A 14,473-nucleotide genomic window follows, 5' to 3' on the forward strand; every position below is an offset into this window, starting at 1 on the left:
TCTATCTCTCTATACTTTGATTTTGTAATTATTATAGTTGAGTATTGGTATGGCCTATAGGTAAATATTTTGATACATTAACTTCCTCTTGTTCATCAGTTATTGCAATTTTGCTTTAGTAATGTGCTTACACAATACATACAAGCAACAGTATACATCTAGAGAAGTTTTTTTCACCTGAAGTGTGTGCTAAAAATAGCATGCAAATAAATCTCAAAATAAAGGTCAGGTTCACAAAGAACATTACCATATTGAAGCCATTGAGAACTACTGCAATAAAGAAATAATCTCTCCCTTCATTTTCCACCATTTTTCATCTAAATACTGTTTCAGAGTTTCACAAGCAATAGCCTATGGAATCCACAGAGAATTTTGGTTCAGATGTTTGATACCAGGGATATATTGTTATCATAAATTTACTTTAATATTATTGATTTGTTAAGTACCGGATCTGGTTAGAATCATAATTTTGAGTTTTAATAATATAATTTTAAGGTTGATTTTTACTCTTCACTATGTGAAAATATAATAAAGTGTGAGGTATTTGGATCAAGTTTAAAAAATTATAGAAGGATCACATTTTTCAGAATATAAAATGTCAAATCATTAAAATACAAAAGAAAGTTGTGATAATGTGACAACATAAATTATTAATATTTTGTCTACTCAAAAAACAGTCACTGAGCTTACAATTTATAAATAGGACATAAAAACATTTTAAGGTAAAATCAATGATTTCTTGAAGCTCAGTTTATGAATGATATTATGTATTAAAGAGATCTCACAACTATCAATTTTGGTAGACCTGCTGTTTCACAGGTACTGATTTTATTTTATTTCAGAGATACTTTATAAATTCACCAAATATTGTTTATAGCAGTGCTTTGAGGATACTAATCCTTCCTTGTTGAAGACCTTATAGTAACTTCAACTCAGGCAGTATCTTAGAAAGAGAATGCATATTTTTCTTAAAAGCAACCACCTTTTGTGGTCATTTGACCCATAACTGGGGTGAAATCTTAGAATGCTTCAGGATTACAAGTATAAATATTCACCCAGCAGGATAAAGCTTAAACTCTAAAATAATTGCAAATATTATCGTATTTAGTTCCATAATGTTAAATATCACCTTAAAAGCATATTATCTCAAAATGTTTGTTTTCACCAGGATCTCTCTCTTCAGATCCAACTATGCGCTCATCATCTTTACTTGTACTTTACCAAGTGCATCAAATTTCTCAAACAGAACATGTCCAGAACCAAACTACTTATTTTCTCCACCAAACCTGTTCCTCCTGTAATCTTTCTCATCTCAGTATATGGAAACTCACTTCTTCTAGTTGGCTCCTGGATATACATCCTTGGCTCCTTTATATACATCCTTGGCTGCTTTTCTTTCATACCTAACCATTAATCCTTTATACCCTGTCTACATTCTGTTCAAAATAAATCCACAATCACACCATTCAGCGCTAACACTCCTACAATTCTACTACCTGTCACTGGCATTTATTGTTTGAATTGTATTCAAAAATTACCATGTGGTTTAAAAAATCTTGATGTTGTACAAATAAAAGACCAAATGTGTCTAAAAGCTATTTTGAATACTATCTTTGATGGGGTTATGCATATATATAACAGTGGCTATTAGTAGGATGTGAAAAATATGATCAGTGTGTTTTATAAATCATGTAATCCTATACTGAGCGGGACTCTCAGAATCAGAATATTAGGGTTTGAGGCAACTGTATTCAGACTTCAGTGAAGTGCTAAATGAAGAGATATATTTAGCTTCACACACACATACACACGAAACAAAAACAAAAACAAGAAAACAGTATTTTGTAACATCACTAAGAGAGTACTCTCTGAGGACTGCAATCACCAATGGCTGCAAGCCCAGAACTCCACAGTTGAATATAGAGTTGGACCAGCTTAAGTCTCTGCCCCAAACAGATAAATGGAAGTAAAAGCATGGAGACAGAGAAGTGGCCAAAGTTATAATTTGGGGTAGGGTACAACCTTCTACACCTATCCAAATGATTGCACTTTCTCTTACAATTTTCAACATAGGTTAAAATGAGTGTTAAGAGAGATTGTGAAAATGCTGAAATTTGCTACTAGGATATTTAGAACCTATATATTATATGAGCTTTGGGTTTGGTTAGGGCATACTGGGACAGAATTGATATCTAATTCTACCAAATTTTGAAGTAAATATATCAGTCAGCTTTATCTAAAATAATGTGGCGTCACAGAGTGCCCCAAATTTATGTGGCACACAAAAATCCACCAAATTTCTTGCCTGAAGAAGACAAACTTTGAAATGCTGATTTATACACAAAAAGTTCCCCATGGCTTCAGGCTGATTCTGAGGCTTAAAATTGCACTGTGCTCAGTTTTATCTATTTTCTTATCCTACTTCCTACATTCCCTTGCTGCTCCCTCCCAGAAGCACTTCCTTCATAAATCACTTAAACCTAAATGCTTGACTCTTCGTCTGCTTCTGGGAGAATCAGATCCAAGAAGCATCACCTTGATTCTTTTAGAGGTGATGGCCATACCACCTTTGATTTGATCTATGCCTCTGATTGCATTTATTGGACATGCCTTTGACTTGTTTGGCCCCCAGTACTTGTATTAAATTGAATCTTTTATTGAAGTTGGAGAGCACTTTTATTTTCCAACCAAGTTCTAGATTTTTCTGAGCTTTCTATATTATCTTCCAATTTTTGTTTACAAAACAAATTTTGTTTTCCTCTGAGTTTGTCCTTTTTTAAAAAATATTAAAAATTATTCTTTATCAAATGCAGCTAGTAGGAGCCAGCTGATGCGTTCAACAAGATCATTAGGCATATTTCCTATTTCCCGGTTTATTATAGGCAACACTTTTAACAAATGTTTGACCATTACATAAGACATGTCTTAGATTAAACCTTAATCTAAATTTTTGATCTCCTATAACAGTTGCTTTGTCCCCTACTAACCTTAGATTCAATGTTACATATTTTAAATTTTTGCTGTGACAATACCCCACCTCTGGATACTAATGTTGTCACTGACGTCTGCATTCCTCATAGTGCCTTGTAAAAAAACACTACAAAGCTCGGTAGCATCCAATAAGAGTCTTTTATTTCTCACTTACATCTCTGTGGTTTGGTTAGGATATAAATGTGTAAGTTAAGCTCAGCTTGGTTGGCTCTAGGCCGTGGGTTTCCGTCTTAATTATTCTTTGGTGACCAATGGACTTTCTGGGGCATGATCCTGTCATGATGGTGGCACACACACTGAACACAAGCTCAAATACACAAGCACATTTCAGTCCTCTGCCAAATCACGTCTACTGTCATGCCATTGGCCAAGCAAGTCATATGACAATACCAAATGTGCTACCTCTTGTAGGAAGAAATGCAAAATAATATGACACAGGGCGTGGAGAAAAAAAGCAGTAAAAAAATGGGAAAAATAATTTTGTCTAACATCGGAGACAACATTGCTAACATATCTTCAAGTAGAAATGATAGAAACTGGATGATCATTCAGTCCCTTGGACTCCAGAACTGTCTCAACAGGAGAATTACTAAATTGATCCTGTTCCAGAAAGACATCTTGCCTATGCCTATCCCAGCTCTGGATGGCCGTGGAAGACAGTGAACAAGGGCTGTTCTTCCAGACAGCAAGGATTCCTCAGAAAACTGAAAATCGAGCTATCATGTGATTTAGCAATCTCACTGCTGGGTATATACCCGAAAGAAAGGAAATGAGTATATCAGAGAGATATCTGCACTCTCATGTTTGTTGCAGCACTGTTTTCAATAGCTAAGATTTGGAAGCAACCTCAGTATCCATCAACAGATGAACGGATAAAGAAAATGTGCTACACATACACAATGGAGTACTATTCAGCAATAAAACTGAGTAAGACTCTGTTATTTGCAACAACATGGATGGAACTGGAGATCATTATGTTAAGTGAAATAAGCCAGGCCCAGAAAGACAAACATCTGTTCTCACTTATTTGTGAGATCTAAAAATCAAAAGAACTGAAATCATGGACAGAGAGAGTAAAAGTTATGGTTACCAGAGCCTGGGAAGGATAGTAGGTGGGGAGGCCTAGAGTGGTGGTGGGGATGGTAATGGGTAAAAAAACATATTGGCAGTTAGAAATAAGGAATAAGATCTACTATTTGATAGCACAATAGGGTGACTATAGTCAATAATAACTTAATTGTACATTTTAAAATAACTTAAAGATAAATTGGATTGTTTGTAACTCAAAGGATCAATGCTTGAGGGGATGGATACCCCATTCTGCATGACATGCTTATTTCACATTGCACGTCTGTCTCAAAGCATCCCATGTACCCCATAAATATATACTCCTACTATGTACCCACAAAAGTTTTTGGCGAAAGTTCACAAAATGTCAGCTGGTTACAGATATACATTGTTAAATATAATTTATTATTAGAAAAGATTAATAATTGAAAATAACTTTTTTCCAATTGTCTAATCCCTGTGAGGCAACTAGTACATAATTTTTGTGATATAATTTGATGTGTTACTAGTTATTCAGTCATTGAAGCAACATACTATTTTTCCTTAATATTTAGTAGATTGAGTTCATGTCTTGCAGAGTTAACCTTTTAAATGTATTGCAGGTATTATACATTCTTCATCATACACTTCTGCTTCCGACATTTTAACTGATGATAAATTTGTCTAGTTCACAAATCATTAAGATGGAATTTGAATGTAGTACAGGTGAGCATCTCTAAATCAGAAAATCTGAAATTCAGAGTCCTCAAGTCTGAAACTTTTTGAACATTGATATGACATCGCAAGTGGAAAAATTCATACCTGCCCTCTTGTGACTGTCACAGTCAAAATGCAGTCAAAAATTTGTTTCATGAACAAAATTACTTAAGATATTGTATAAAATTACCTTCGGGCGATGGATTATATCTAAAATATATATGATAAATAAATGGGTTTTGTTTTTGGACTTGGATTTCATCCCCAAGATATCGCATTATGGACTGTATATGCAAATATTTCAGAATCTGAAAAAAATCCAAAATCTAGAATCTGATCTCTATTTTATATAAGAAATACTCAACCTGTACTTATAATTAGCATAATTGCCAAAGGCAAATGAGAAAATTAAATATAGAGTTTATTTATTTTAGTAGTTTATGTATTTTCTTAGTTTTTTTTAATTAAAAATATTTTTCGTTATAAGACTTACATGAAGGGAAACAAAATAATTTAAATGTATCAACTGTAATCACAGATCTTTTCAAGTTAATTAATTTTATGTTATAAGAAGCTGTCGCTATATTTTGGTGTAAATCATCTTACCTTTGCTATGATCGAAAATATAATTTTTTAATCCTGACACAGCCTATGCCTGTATATTATTGCAGGGACCAATCAGTGCTTTGTTACTTAATCATAGTGCTAAATAATGTGATGTTAGATTGCTTTCTTTTCTTTTTCTTTTTCTTTTTTTTTTTTTTAAGGACACATGGGGTTTTACTAAGGGCTTACATACAGAGGAAAGAGTCCAGTAGTGGCAGGCTGGACAGGAGAACCGCAATTGTTTGCAAAAGGCATGTAGTTCACATAGTATTTTCACTTAGTACCCTCCCCCTAACAATCTCCACCTGGCAACCTTCATTTACGCCAAAACGAAGAGCCTCAGTTTCCTGTACGCGTTCCACAGGAAGGGCCAGGGGCTCAGACGTTCCTCCTAAATAAGGAATGACTCTGGGTTGGCCCCTCCTGGATTCCGTAGCTCGGAACTGCATTCAGCCGCGTCTGCCATACAGGGTCATTCTCACGGTAGACTCGGGGTATTCCTCGCCGTCAGGTGCGTCCACTGTACAGTTCCATATGCCAACGATGTGCGTACCAAACTAATTGCTCCAAGACAATCTTTCATAGAGCCACGGAGATTTCTGCCCTGACCAGAGCTGCGGGAATTACAGATAGAAGGGGCCAAGGCCACCACTCGAGTCCCCTTCTTGAAAGGTACTGTTGGGGCTTCAGACCTGGGGACACCCTTCCCCTCCTTCATTTCTTCATCTCTGCTTTTCTCCCTCTTTTTTAAAATTTTTTATTATTTATTTATTTATTTATTTATTTATTTATTTATTTATTTTTGACGGAGCCTCACTCTCGCCCAGGCTGGAGTGCAGTGGCGCAATCTCGGCTCACTGCAAGCTCCGCCTCCCGGGTTCCCGCCATTCTCCTGCCTCAGCCTGCTGAGTAGCTAAGACTACAGGCTTTCTTAATAGCCATGTTGTTGTATCTAAATAGGATCCTGGTGAAAATTTCTGCTTCTGCTTTAAAAACAAGCTTTGTTGGACTTCCGACATGACTATTAATTAATAAGAAGAATAATAACTATAATTTAGAGTCCTAGATTCAAAATCACAGGCCAAAAATGCCAGGCATGGAAAAAAAGTGACTTAGTGTTTTTAGGGAAACTACCTAATTTTAGTCAATTCTGGGTAAACTTGGTCATTTCAGATTTATATTGTGTTTCCTTTAGTGCCTACACCCAGACAGGTTTTTAAGGTCTGTTGGTCTAAGATAGCTTTATGGCATTATGCTGGTAAGAAGTTTAATTATTAGCCATTCATACAGCTCCAGTTAGCATGCATTGAGATACTTCTGTTCACTACCGGCCTCTGGGTATATGGCCCAGATGGACTTGGTTGTTTCCCTTGCCATAATTGTGAGATGCCTCTAGGCTATAGGCACTTTCTCCCTTTTAACTTACTTCCCATACTTTCCTCCAAAAATCGGGGAAGTTTGTTCTCTAAAACTACTCTGTGCCCCCAGGGTGTTCCGTAGGAGAACCCCTCCTCCTCCTGTCCCCAGCCTTCCAAGCAGCTTTTCCAGGAGGCACTTTGCTTTGCTGCTTCCTGTGATGATAACACTGGGACCACAGCGAAACTGCTGCGTCCCAAACGTCCAGAGGTGAAGCAGGCACTCATTCCCTTTAAACTCAGCTTTCTAAAGACTTTAGTTGACCACTGACACTTTGCTTGCCCTACAAATTCTTTTCCTACTCAATCTCAATGTAAGAAACTCTCTCTCAGGTGAGATATACTGGTACAGTAAGCATTCTTCCAAACCTGTCTGATACCAGGTTGTGATTTTATTAGTTTACGTTGCAGTCCAATAATGTGATGCCTTTGCTTGGTCTACTATGCCAAGTTGTCCTTAGGACAGTATTTACCATAGCATGAATGGTGGTTGGGGAATTGTTAGAAATAAAGCAATAGGTGCTTCTAAAAAGATCTGGTGCCTAGTGATCCCTGTGCGCAGGGCACTGTGCTCCTGCATTTGTTCCCTCACTTACTATTCACAACCACACTATGTGCACTTAGTGTGCACAGTAATTAGTTTTGTAGATTTCTGCTTCCTCTATCAAACTTTTAATCTTACAAATGTGGGAAGGTTTAATTTATTTATCTTTGGACCTCAGAAACTTACACCCAGGTCTGGCAATTAGAAAATGCAAAATACATGTTAAATGAGCAGAAAACTACCAAAGTAGTTCTCAGGACTAAAATTGGATGTTAATGTCAACAGAGCTTATGAGCATTGGTTTAAGAAGAACAATGACGAGGCCATGTTTTTTTCTCATAAGGTAGAAAGGAAAAGGTTTATTTTTTAATTGGAAAAAGAAGAAAAACATAACCTGTTTTTAGTTTATGCTGCATTAATTTATAACTCTGAGTTTCAGTTTGATGTTAAAACATTTACATATTATATGTGTGTATTTTTTCTCTCACTATTGTTTAAATGTATTAAATATTTCGCTAAACTCCATTAAAAACACTATTAGATACTTGAAAATATGTAAATATCAATTGGGCATATGTCTTGTCCTTTCAATTGTAGTGTCTTCTGATTTACTCAAAGCAGAATTCGGTTACAAGTAGATCCTATAACTACATTATTCTAATGAAGTTAATAAGAAATGGATTTCAGCAGAGTACTGAAATTACTAAAAGTGATATCTGCTGGTGACTTTTGAGAGCATGTAATCCAGCATGATCTGAAACACCCAGTAGGATTTACTGAGAAATTTCTCTAAATTTAATGACAAAACTGCTACTAAATGCCAGAACTCCTGGGTTTTTCCAGGACTCACTCTTCCATACCAGAAGCTTTCAAACTTTTTTTTGTTGTTGTTCTTTCTAGGGAGATCACATTTAAAAACAAGTAAAATTATACTGGTTTGGGTTGAAAGGGAGAGGGCTGTTTTCAGAGTGAGGAGCCTCAAAATGTCCTGTGACATCGCCTGAATCGCTTCTGAAAAGTCACATTTGGAAAACTCCTTCCCTTGACTAAAGCTGTTCCTTATGAAGGAGAATGAAGTGGCAAGTATGTGGAATTCACTGGGACAAATAGATAATATATGCTACTTTAACTGCTATTTCCCTTAATTTCAGTTATAAAATATATTCTGGAGCTTCTCAATGGTAGGAGGAGATGAATGAAGTAAAGAAAATAACATTCTTTTAATTTCTGTTAATGATATAACCAGGAGCGGAGTTCCTTGCCAGCAAATTAGCAATTTTTGAGAAAAAATATTTCTTGCAAATTTTGATGTTTCCTCTACTGATTGCTTTAACCATGAGATGTGCTATTATTTACATTGTGGCAGCTTTAATTCATCAGTGAAAATTATTTTTGGCATTTAGTTGCAAGAAAACCACCTCTACTCCATGCATTCAAAAACTCACAATTATTTCTGAAAGAATATAATATTGTATGTGGTGACTTGTGTGTGTGCGTGTGTTTTACTATGAATATTAGGTTGGTGCAAAAGTAGTTGCGGTTTTTGCCATTACATTCAGTGGCAAAAACCACAATTACTTTTGCACCAACCCAATTGTAATCCTGGGTTGGAATAGGGAATAGTGGAATCGGGAATAGTGGAATCTTGGAATAGGGAATAGTGGGGTCAGCAGATGAACCAAGAGGCATAAGATCATTTGTTAGGCCTTAGACTAAGATTTACATCATAAAAATAGATATCTGGACCAAATTAATCTTAATCATATTAATAATGATCAATATTAATAATATTAGTGTTAATATTAATGATAATTGATAATATGTTTTTAAAAACCACTGACTTTGGGTGCCTTTATAGATAAGCTTGTGCTGTTCTTTCTCTTCCGTGCTTTCCTGCCATTAAACTTTAGGTATAAAGCTGAAGTCAAGGAGAAAAACTTACCCCTTTTATTCTAATACATTGTGGGGAGAGGAAAGATGTCACAGAAAAGAAATGAAGGCTTCAGACATATGTATTAAGTAATTTGAGGGGAACATGTCAGGTGACTTTACCCTTATTCACATTTCAGACTCTTGGAAGATACGGCATTTTGGGTCTCCCTGCCAATATCTCTTACCCCAATTCAACCTAAGTAGTGTCTGCACCAAATGTTTTGGCTTTGAACCATGGGGTCGGCAGGGAGAGGAAAGGAGTTTAATGTTACCTAATTTCTCTGGAGTGTTGTTAAGTGTGAGAAGGGAGTAAACTTAGATGTCTGCAAGCTGTTCTTTCGGTCTTCCACGGCAAAGAGTGAGGTGACTCCGTTGCAGAGGCCGTAAAATGGTTCAGTAGAAAGCCTTGGTCCAGAGCGGAACTGAACCTGAGTCAGGCACAGACCAACTTCAGGCTCTGTACAAGTTTAGGAAGAACACATTGTCGATTAAACTGCCTTCCTACCTGGGCCATGGATATGAGCAGAGCAAGGTGAGCTCAGGTGGAAGCTGTTACTTCAAATATATATATATATTTTTCATTTTCATTGTCTCTGTCTTCTGGTACTCCAATTATTTGTAGTACACATTTTGAAATTGTTCCATAGTTCTTGTATTTTTTTTTCTTTATATTTTAGTTTGGGAAGTTTCTGTTCATCTCTCTTCAAACTCAATGGTACTTTTCTGGTGAACTCATCAAGAGCATTATTTATTTGTTACTGTGTTTTTGATTTCTAGTTTCACTTCTGATTCTTAGCATTTTCCTTTCTCAACCTTTGTAACTCACCTGTTCTTGCAAGTTGTCTGATTTTTTCCATTAGAGTCCTTAGCATTTAATCATACTTATTTTAAATGTCAGATTTGATAGAGCTAATATCTTTGCCATATATAAATCTACTTTTGATTTTTGCTTTGCCCCTTCACATTTTTTTTTTCCTTGCCTATAGCATGCTCTGTAGTTTTTTGTTGAAAGCCGATTATGATACATCAGGTAATAGGAACTGTGGCAAATAGGTATTCAGTGTCAGGTTTTATGTTAATTTTGCTAGAGGGTTGGCTGTTTTAACGGTTGCTGTGGTTTTAGGTATCACAGGTCTCAATTTCCTCAAGTGACTTTTTTGTTTTCTTAATTTCTCTTGTAACTTTTTTGAGATTCTCTTGGAGTGTGAGCCTTCTGGCTCTTTCAGCTATAATCTACTGATATTATACTGGGTCCGTGTTGTTGTGATGGTAAGGTGTAGGGGGAGAAGAGGAAGTCTAGAATTATCTGATTAAGACTCGTTATTTTAGTGGGTCTGTGACCTTACAGCTGTTTCACAGCTTGATTTCCCCTCCCCTTAGGTAATTGAGGACATTCTAGAGTGGTTATAGTTGGCTAATTTCCTTTCCCCCATGTCAGCTAAGGCTCTGGTAAATTTCTCCTCTTGCTGGGGAGGCCTTTGTTATGACCGATACTCTGGGCATATTTCAAAATGGGTTTCTTTTCTCATCCTTGCCCCAACAAAAAAGGGATTTTTTTGCCTCTTTACTATAAGAACGCAGTGGGGTTCCTGGATGTTAAAATTATTAAAATGTGGGGGCTCCCTAAGGATGTGAACCCCGGGGGATTCTCATTCTCATTCTCACACAAGTCTCCACATGCCTCTAGCAATTTGTCAACGTTACTGTTTAAGTGTTTCTACCAATTTATGGTTCTGATGGCTTCTGGTTCTTATAAGCTGATTTAAGCTGTGATTCACTGTATTTGTCTATCTCTAAAGGTGCTGGGTTGGGGTTTACCCTGTGATCTCAGTTCCCCGATGAGTCCAATTTAAGTGGCTGATTTTGTTTGTTCAGCCTTTCCCTTGATGTAAGAGGGGAGTGATGACTACCGATATCTTTACATGTTGTAGCTAAAACTAGAATTCAATGCTATTTGTTTTTGCAAAAAATAAAAGTCTATATTCTGCTAAGGCATTTAGTTTGGTATTACTGTTTAATATTACTCTAAATAATATTTTGTTCTACTAATATTATTAAAGAATGAAAATGAAGCTGGGACTGTGTAAATCTAAGGCCTAGTCTGCAAACACCTTTGGTTATAGGTTGCTCAAAAGCAATTATAAAATGCCTATATAATAAGTCATCTAAAACTTATATACGGTTTTAGACTGAATTTAAATCTGGTGTGTCTAATATATTCAAAAAATTGGAACAAACCCTACATTTAACTGAATCATTCATTGATCGTGTTGCCATTATTGTTTTCTATTAGTAAACATACCAAAATGCCAAACTCATTTATTTTTTCTATTTTGAATGAAAATAGATAATTGAAAACATAGATCGACCTGAATTTTAAGGTCAATACATTGCAGCATTTAGTAATAATATAAATAATTTTTATTTGTATTAAATTAATATATAAACACCTGTGAATAATCATATTACTATGCTTGTTAATCCAATTAGAATATTTAAACATCTCTTCAGATAGTTCCTTTTTTTCTTATTTTTATTATTAAATCACTAATTCAATTATATAGATTTTTATAAGCTATCTGAAAAATCTTATTGTACCTATTAATAATCTAGTATTAGAGTTTTTAACTTAAGACATTTGAAGTAGTAGTCTTGGCAAAATGGTAGAGAAAGATTCTTTGTGTCACATTTGCTTTATTTTCCCTCACACTACTTTTCCTTTTTCTCACATAACTTTGTCATTTGTGAAGTAATGAATGTGGACCTGGGTAGAAAGGGTAGGTTATAATCAGTCACATTTGGTCTTGGCAAAAGATGTTCCACGAATATTCTAGAAATAATGTCAATGACTTTGGGGGAAAAATACCCTTTGCTAGACTGTGATACATTACCGTTTGGGCATAGACTTTTCCACCTGTAATTGTGGACTAATTGAATGTCTTGGTATCTTAGGTACCAGATATTATCTCAGTTCATCTCAATTTTAGTTGTTTGACACCAAAAAATATAGTAACACATTTTTATGGTATCCAATGTTTCATTTTAAAATTTTTAGATTGTGTTAAATAATTGAATCATGCTTTTTTTGTCTTTTAATTTATTAGAGTACATTTTTTCTTATGGTAAAGGTAATATTTGCCCCTTGTAGAAACTATAAAAGTATCACTACACCAAAAGATAAGAAAATGTGACACATTGGTTAAATTTTAGAAAATATTTAGATATCTTTACCTATCTGGCCGTCAGGTTGTGGTTGGAATGTTACTACTTTTTTGTAATACAATTTTGTAAGGAAAAATTAGGAATGCCCATTTCCTTTTAAATACTCAAGAATTCCTTTAATTTCTTCTTGGCCTTTCCACCCATTTTACATGCATATGTCCTAAGGAAAATTATTATCTGTTATTTAATGAAATGTTTATCAATGATTTAATAAATGCAGAAATGGTCAGAAATATTGGAGATATAACAATGATCAGAAGTCTCTGCTTTTATAAAATATGCATTATATTGGAAGAAGACATACAATGAATCGATAAATATATGCATATGGAAATTACTAGAAAATAACATGAAAGTAAAATTAATATTTTGTTACCATCTGGAGTTTTGGCATCAAGCAACAATATTATTAAATTAAGGTGAACCATTGGAGAACTGTGAACTGTTAGCCCTAACTAATCCTCTTTGTTAGTAATGAAACAACAACATTTATTGAGTATTTACAATATGCCATTATTTTAAGCATTTTACTGGGTTGAAGTCTCACAATAATTCAGTGAGGTGGGTAAGTAGAGAAGTTAGACTGTTTGCTTTCAAAATCCCTGCTTAAACACCATGCCTCAGGCTCTCTGGATAGTCCACTGTGTTGACTAATACTGTGTCGGGAATTGGTGGGTTCTTGGTCTCACTGACTTCAAGAACGAAGCTGCGGATCCTCGCGGTGAGTGTTACAGTTCTTAAAGATGGTGTGTCCGGAGTTTGTTCCTTTAGACGTTCAGATGTGACCGGATCTTCTTCTTTCTGGTGGGTTCGTGGTCTCGCTGTCAGGAGTGAAGCTGCAGACCTTCTGTGGTGAGTGTTACAGCTCTTAAAGGCAGCATGGACCCAAAGGGTGTGCAGCAGCAAGATTTATCATAAAGAGCAAAAGAATAAAGCTTCCACAGAGTGGAAGGGGACCTGAGTGGGTTGTCGCTGGCTGGCTCCCCCGGCCTGCTTTTATTCCCTTATCTGGCCCCACCCACATCCTGCTGATTGTTCCATTTTACAGAGAGCTGATTGGACCATTTTGACAGGATACTGATTGGTGCATTTACAATTCCTGAGCTAGACACAGAGTATGATTGGTACCTTTACAATCCTTTAGGTAGCCACACAGTGCTAGACAGAAAAGTTCTCCAAGTTCCCACTAGGTTAGCTAGATACAGATTACCGATTGGTGTATTTACAAACCTTGAGCTAGACACAGGGTGCTGACTGGTATAGTTACAATTGCTTAGCTAGACATAAAAGTTCTCCAAGTCCCCACTAGACTCAGGAGCCCAGATGGCTTCCCGTAGTGGTTCCCACACCCCGGCTGCAGGTGGAGCTGCCTGCCAGTCCCGAGCTGTGCCTGCCCTCCTCAACCCATGGGCGGTGGATGGGACTGGGCGCCACGGAGCAGGGAGTGGCTCCCATTAGGGAGGCTCAAGCTGCATGGGAGCCCACCACGGAGGGTGGGGGCTCAGACATGGCAGGCTGCAGGTCCCAAGCCCTGCCTCACAGGGAGGCGGCTGATGCCCGGGGAGAATTTGAGCGTGGTGCAGGTGGACTGGCAGTGCTGGAGGACCCAGTGCAACCTCCGCAGCTGCTGGCCCTCACTACCCTGGGCCGGTGGTACCGGCCAGCTGCTCCGAGTGCGGGACCCACCGAGCCCACACCCGCACCCGCACCCGCAGGGACTCTCATTTGCTTGTGAGCACGGCAGGCAGCCCCAGTTCTCGCCCACTCCTCTCCCTCCACACCTCCCTGCAAGCAGAGGGAGCCAGCTCTGGCCTTGGCCAGCCCAGAGAGGGGCTTCCACAGTGCCATGGCAGGCTGAAGGGCTCCTCAAGCACTGCCAGAGTGGATGCCTAGGCCGAGGAGGTGCTGAGAGTGAGGGCTGCTAGCACAGTGTCACCTCTCAATACTATTCAGAAGTAATCTATTTGTATTAGAAGAAAAATTATAAAAAGTTTAATGT

The 14,473-nt window shown here is 37.0% G+C and overlaps 1 long non-coding RNA gene across 3 annotated transcripts in view; it reads left to right on the forward strand.

Annotated features, from left to right (window-relative positions):
- The first annotated feature begins 5,792 nt into the window (after nt 1–5,792).
- Nucleotides 5,793–14,473, forward strand: part of LOC123571755 (uncharacterized) — a 171,543-nt gene continuing 162,862 nt past the window's right edge. Inside the window, exon 1 of one of the 3 annotated variants that reach the window (XR_006695960.3) lies at nt 5,793–6,033. This is a non-coding gene — a long non-coding RNA (uncharacterized lncRNA). The remainder of the gene's footprint in view (nt 6,034–14,473) is intronic. The other 2 variants (XR_012431836.1, XR_010584687.2) reach the window with 2 other exon arrangements.

Source organism: Macaca fascicularis, chromosome 2 (assembly GCF_037993035.2).
Source record: "Macaca fascicularis isolate 582-1 chromosome 2, T2T-MFA8v1.1".
Lineage (NCBI taxonomy): Eukaryota > Metazoa > Chordata > Mammalia > Primates > Cercopithecidae > Macaca > Macaca fascicularis.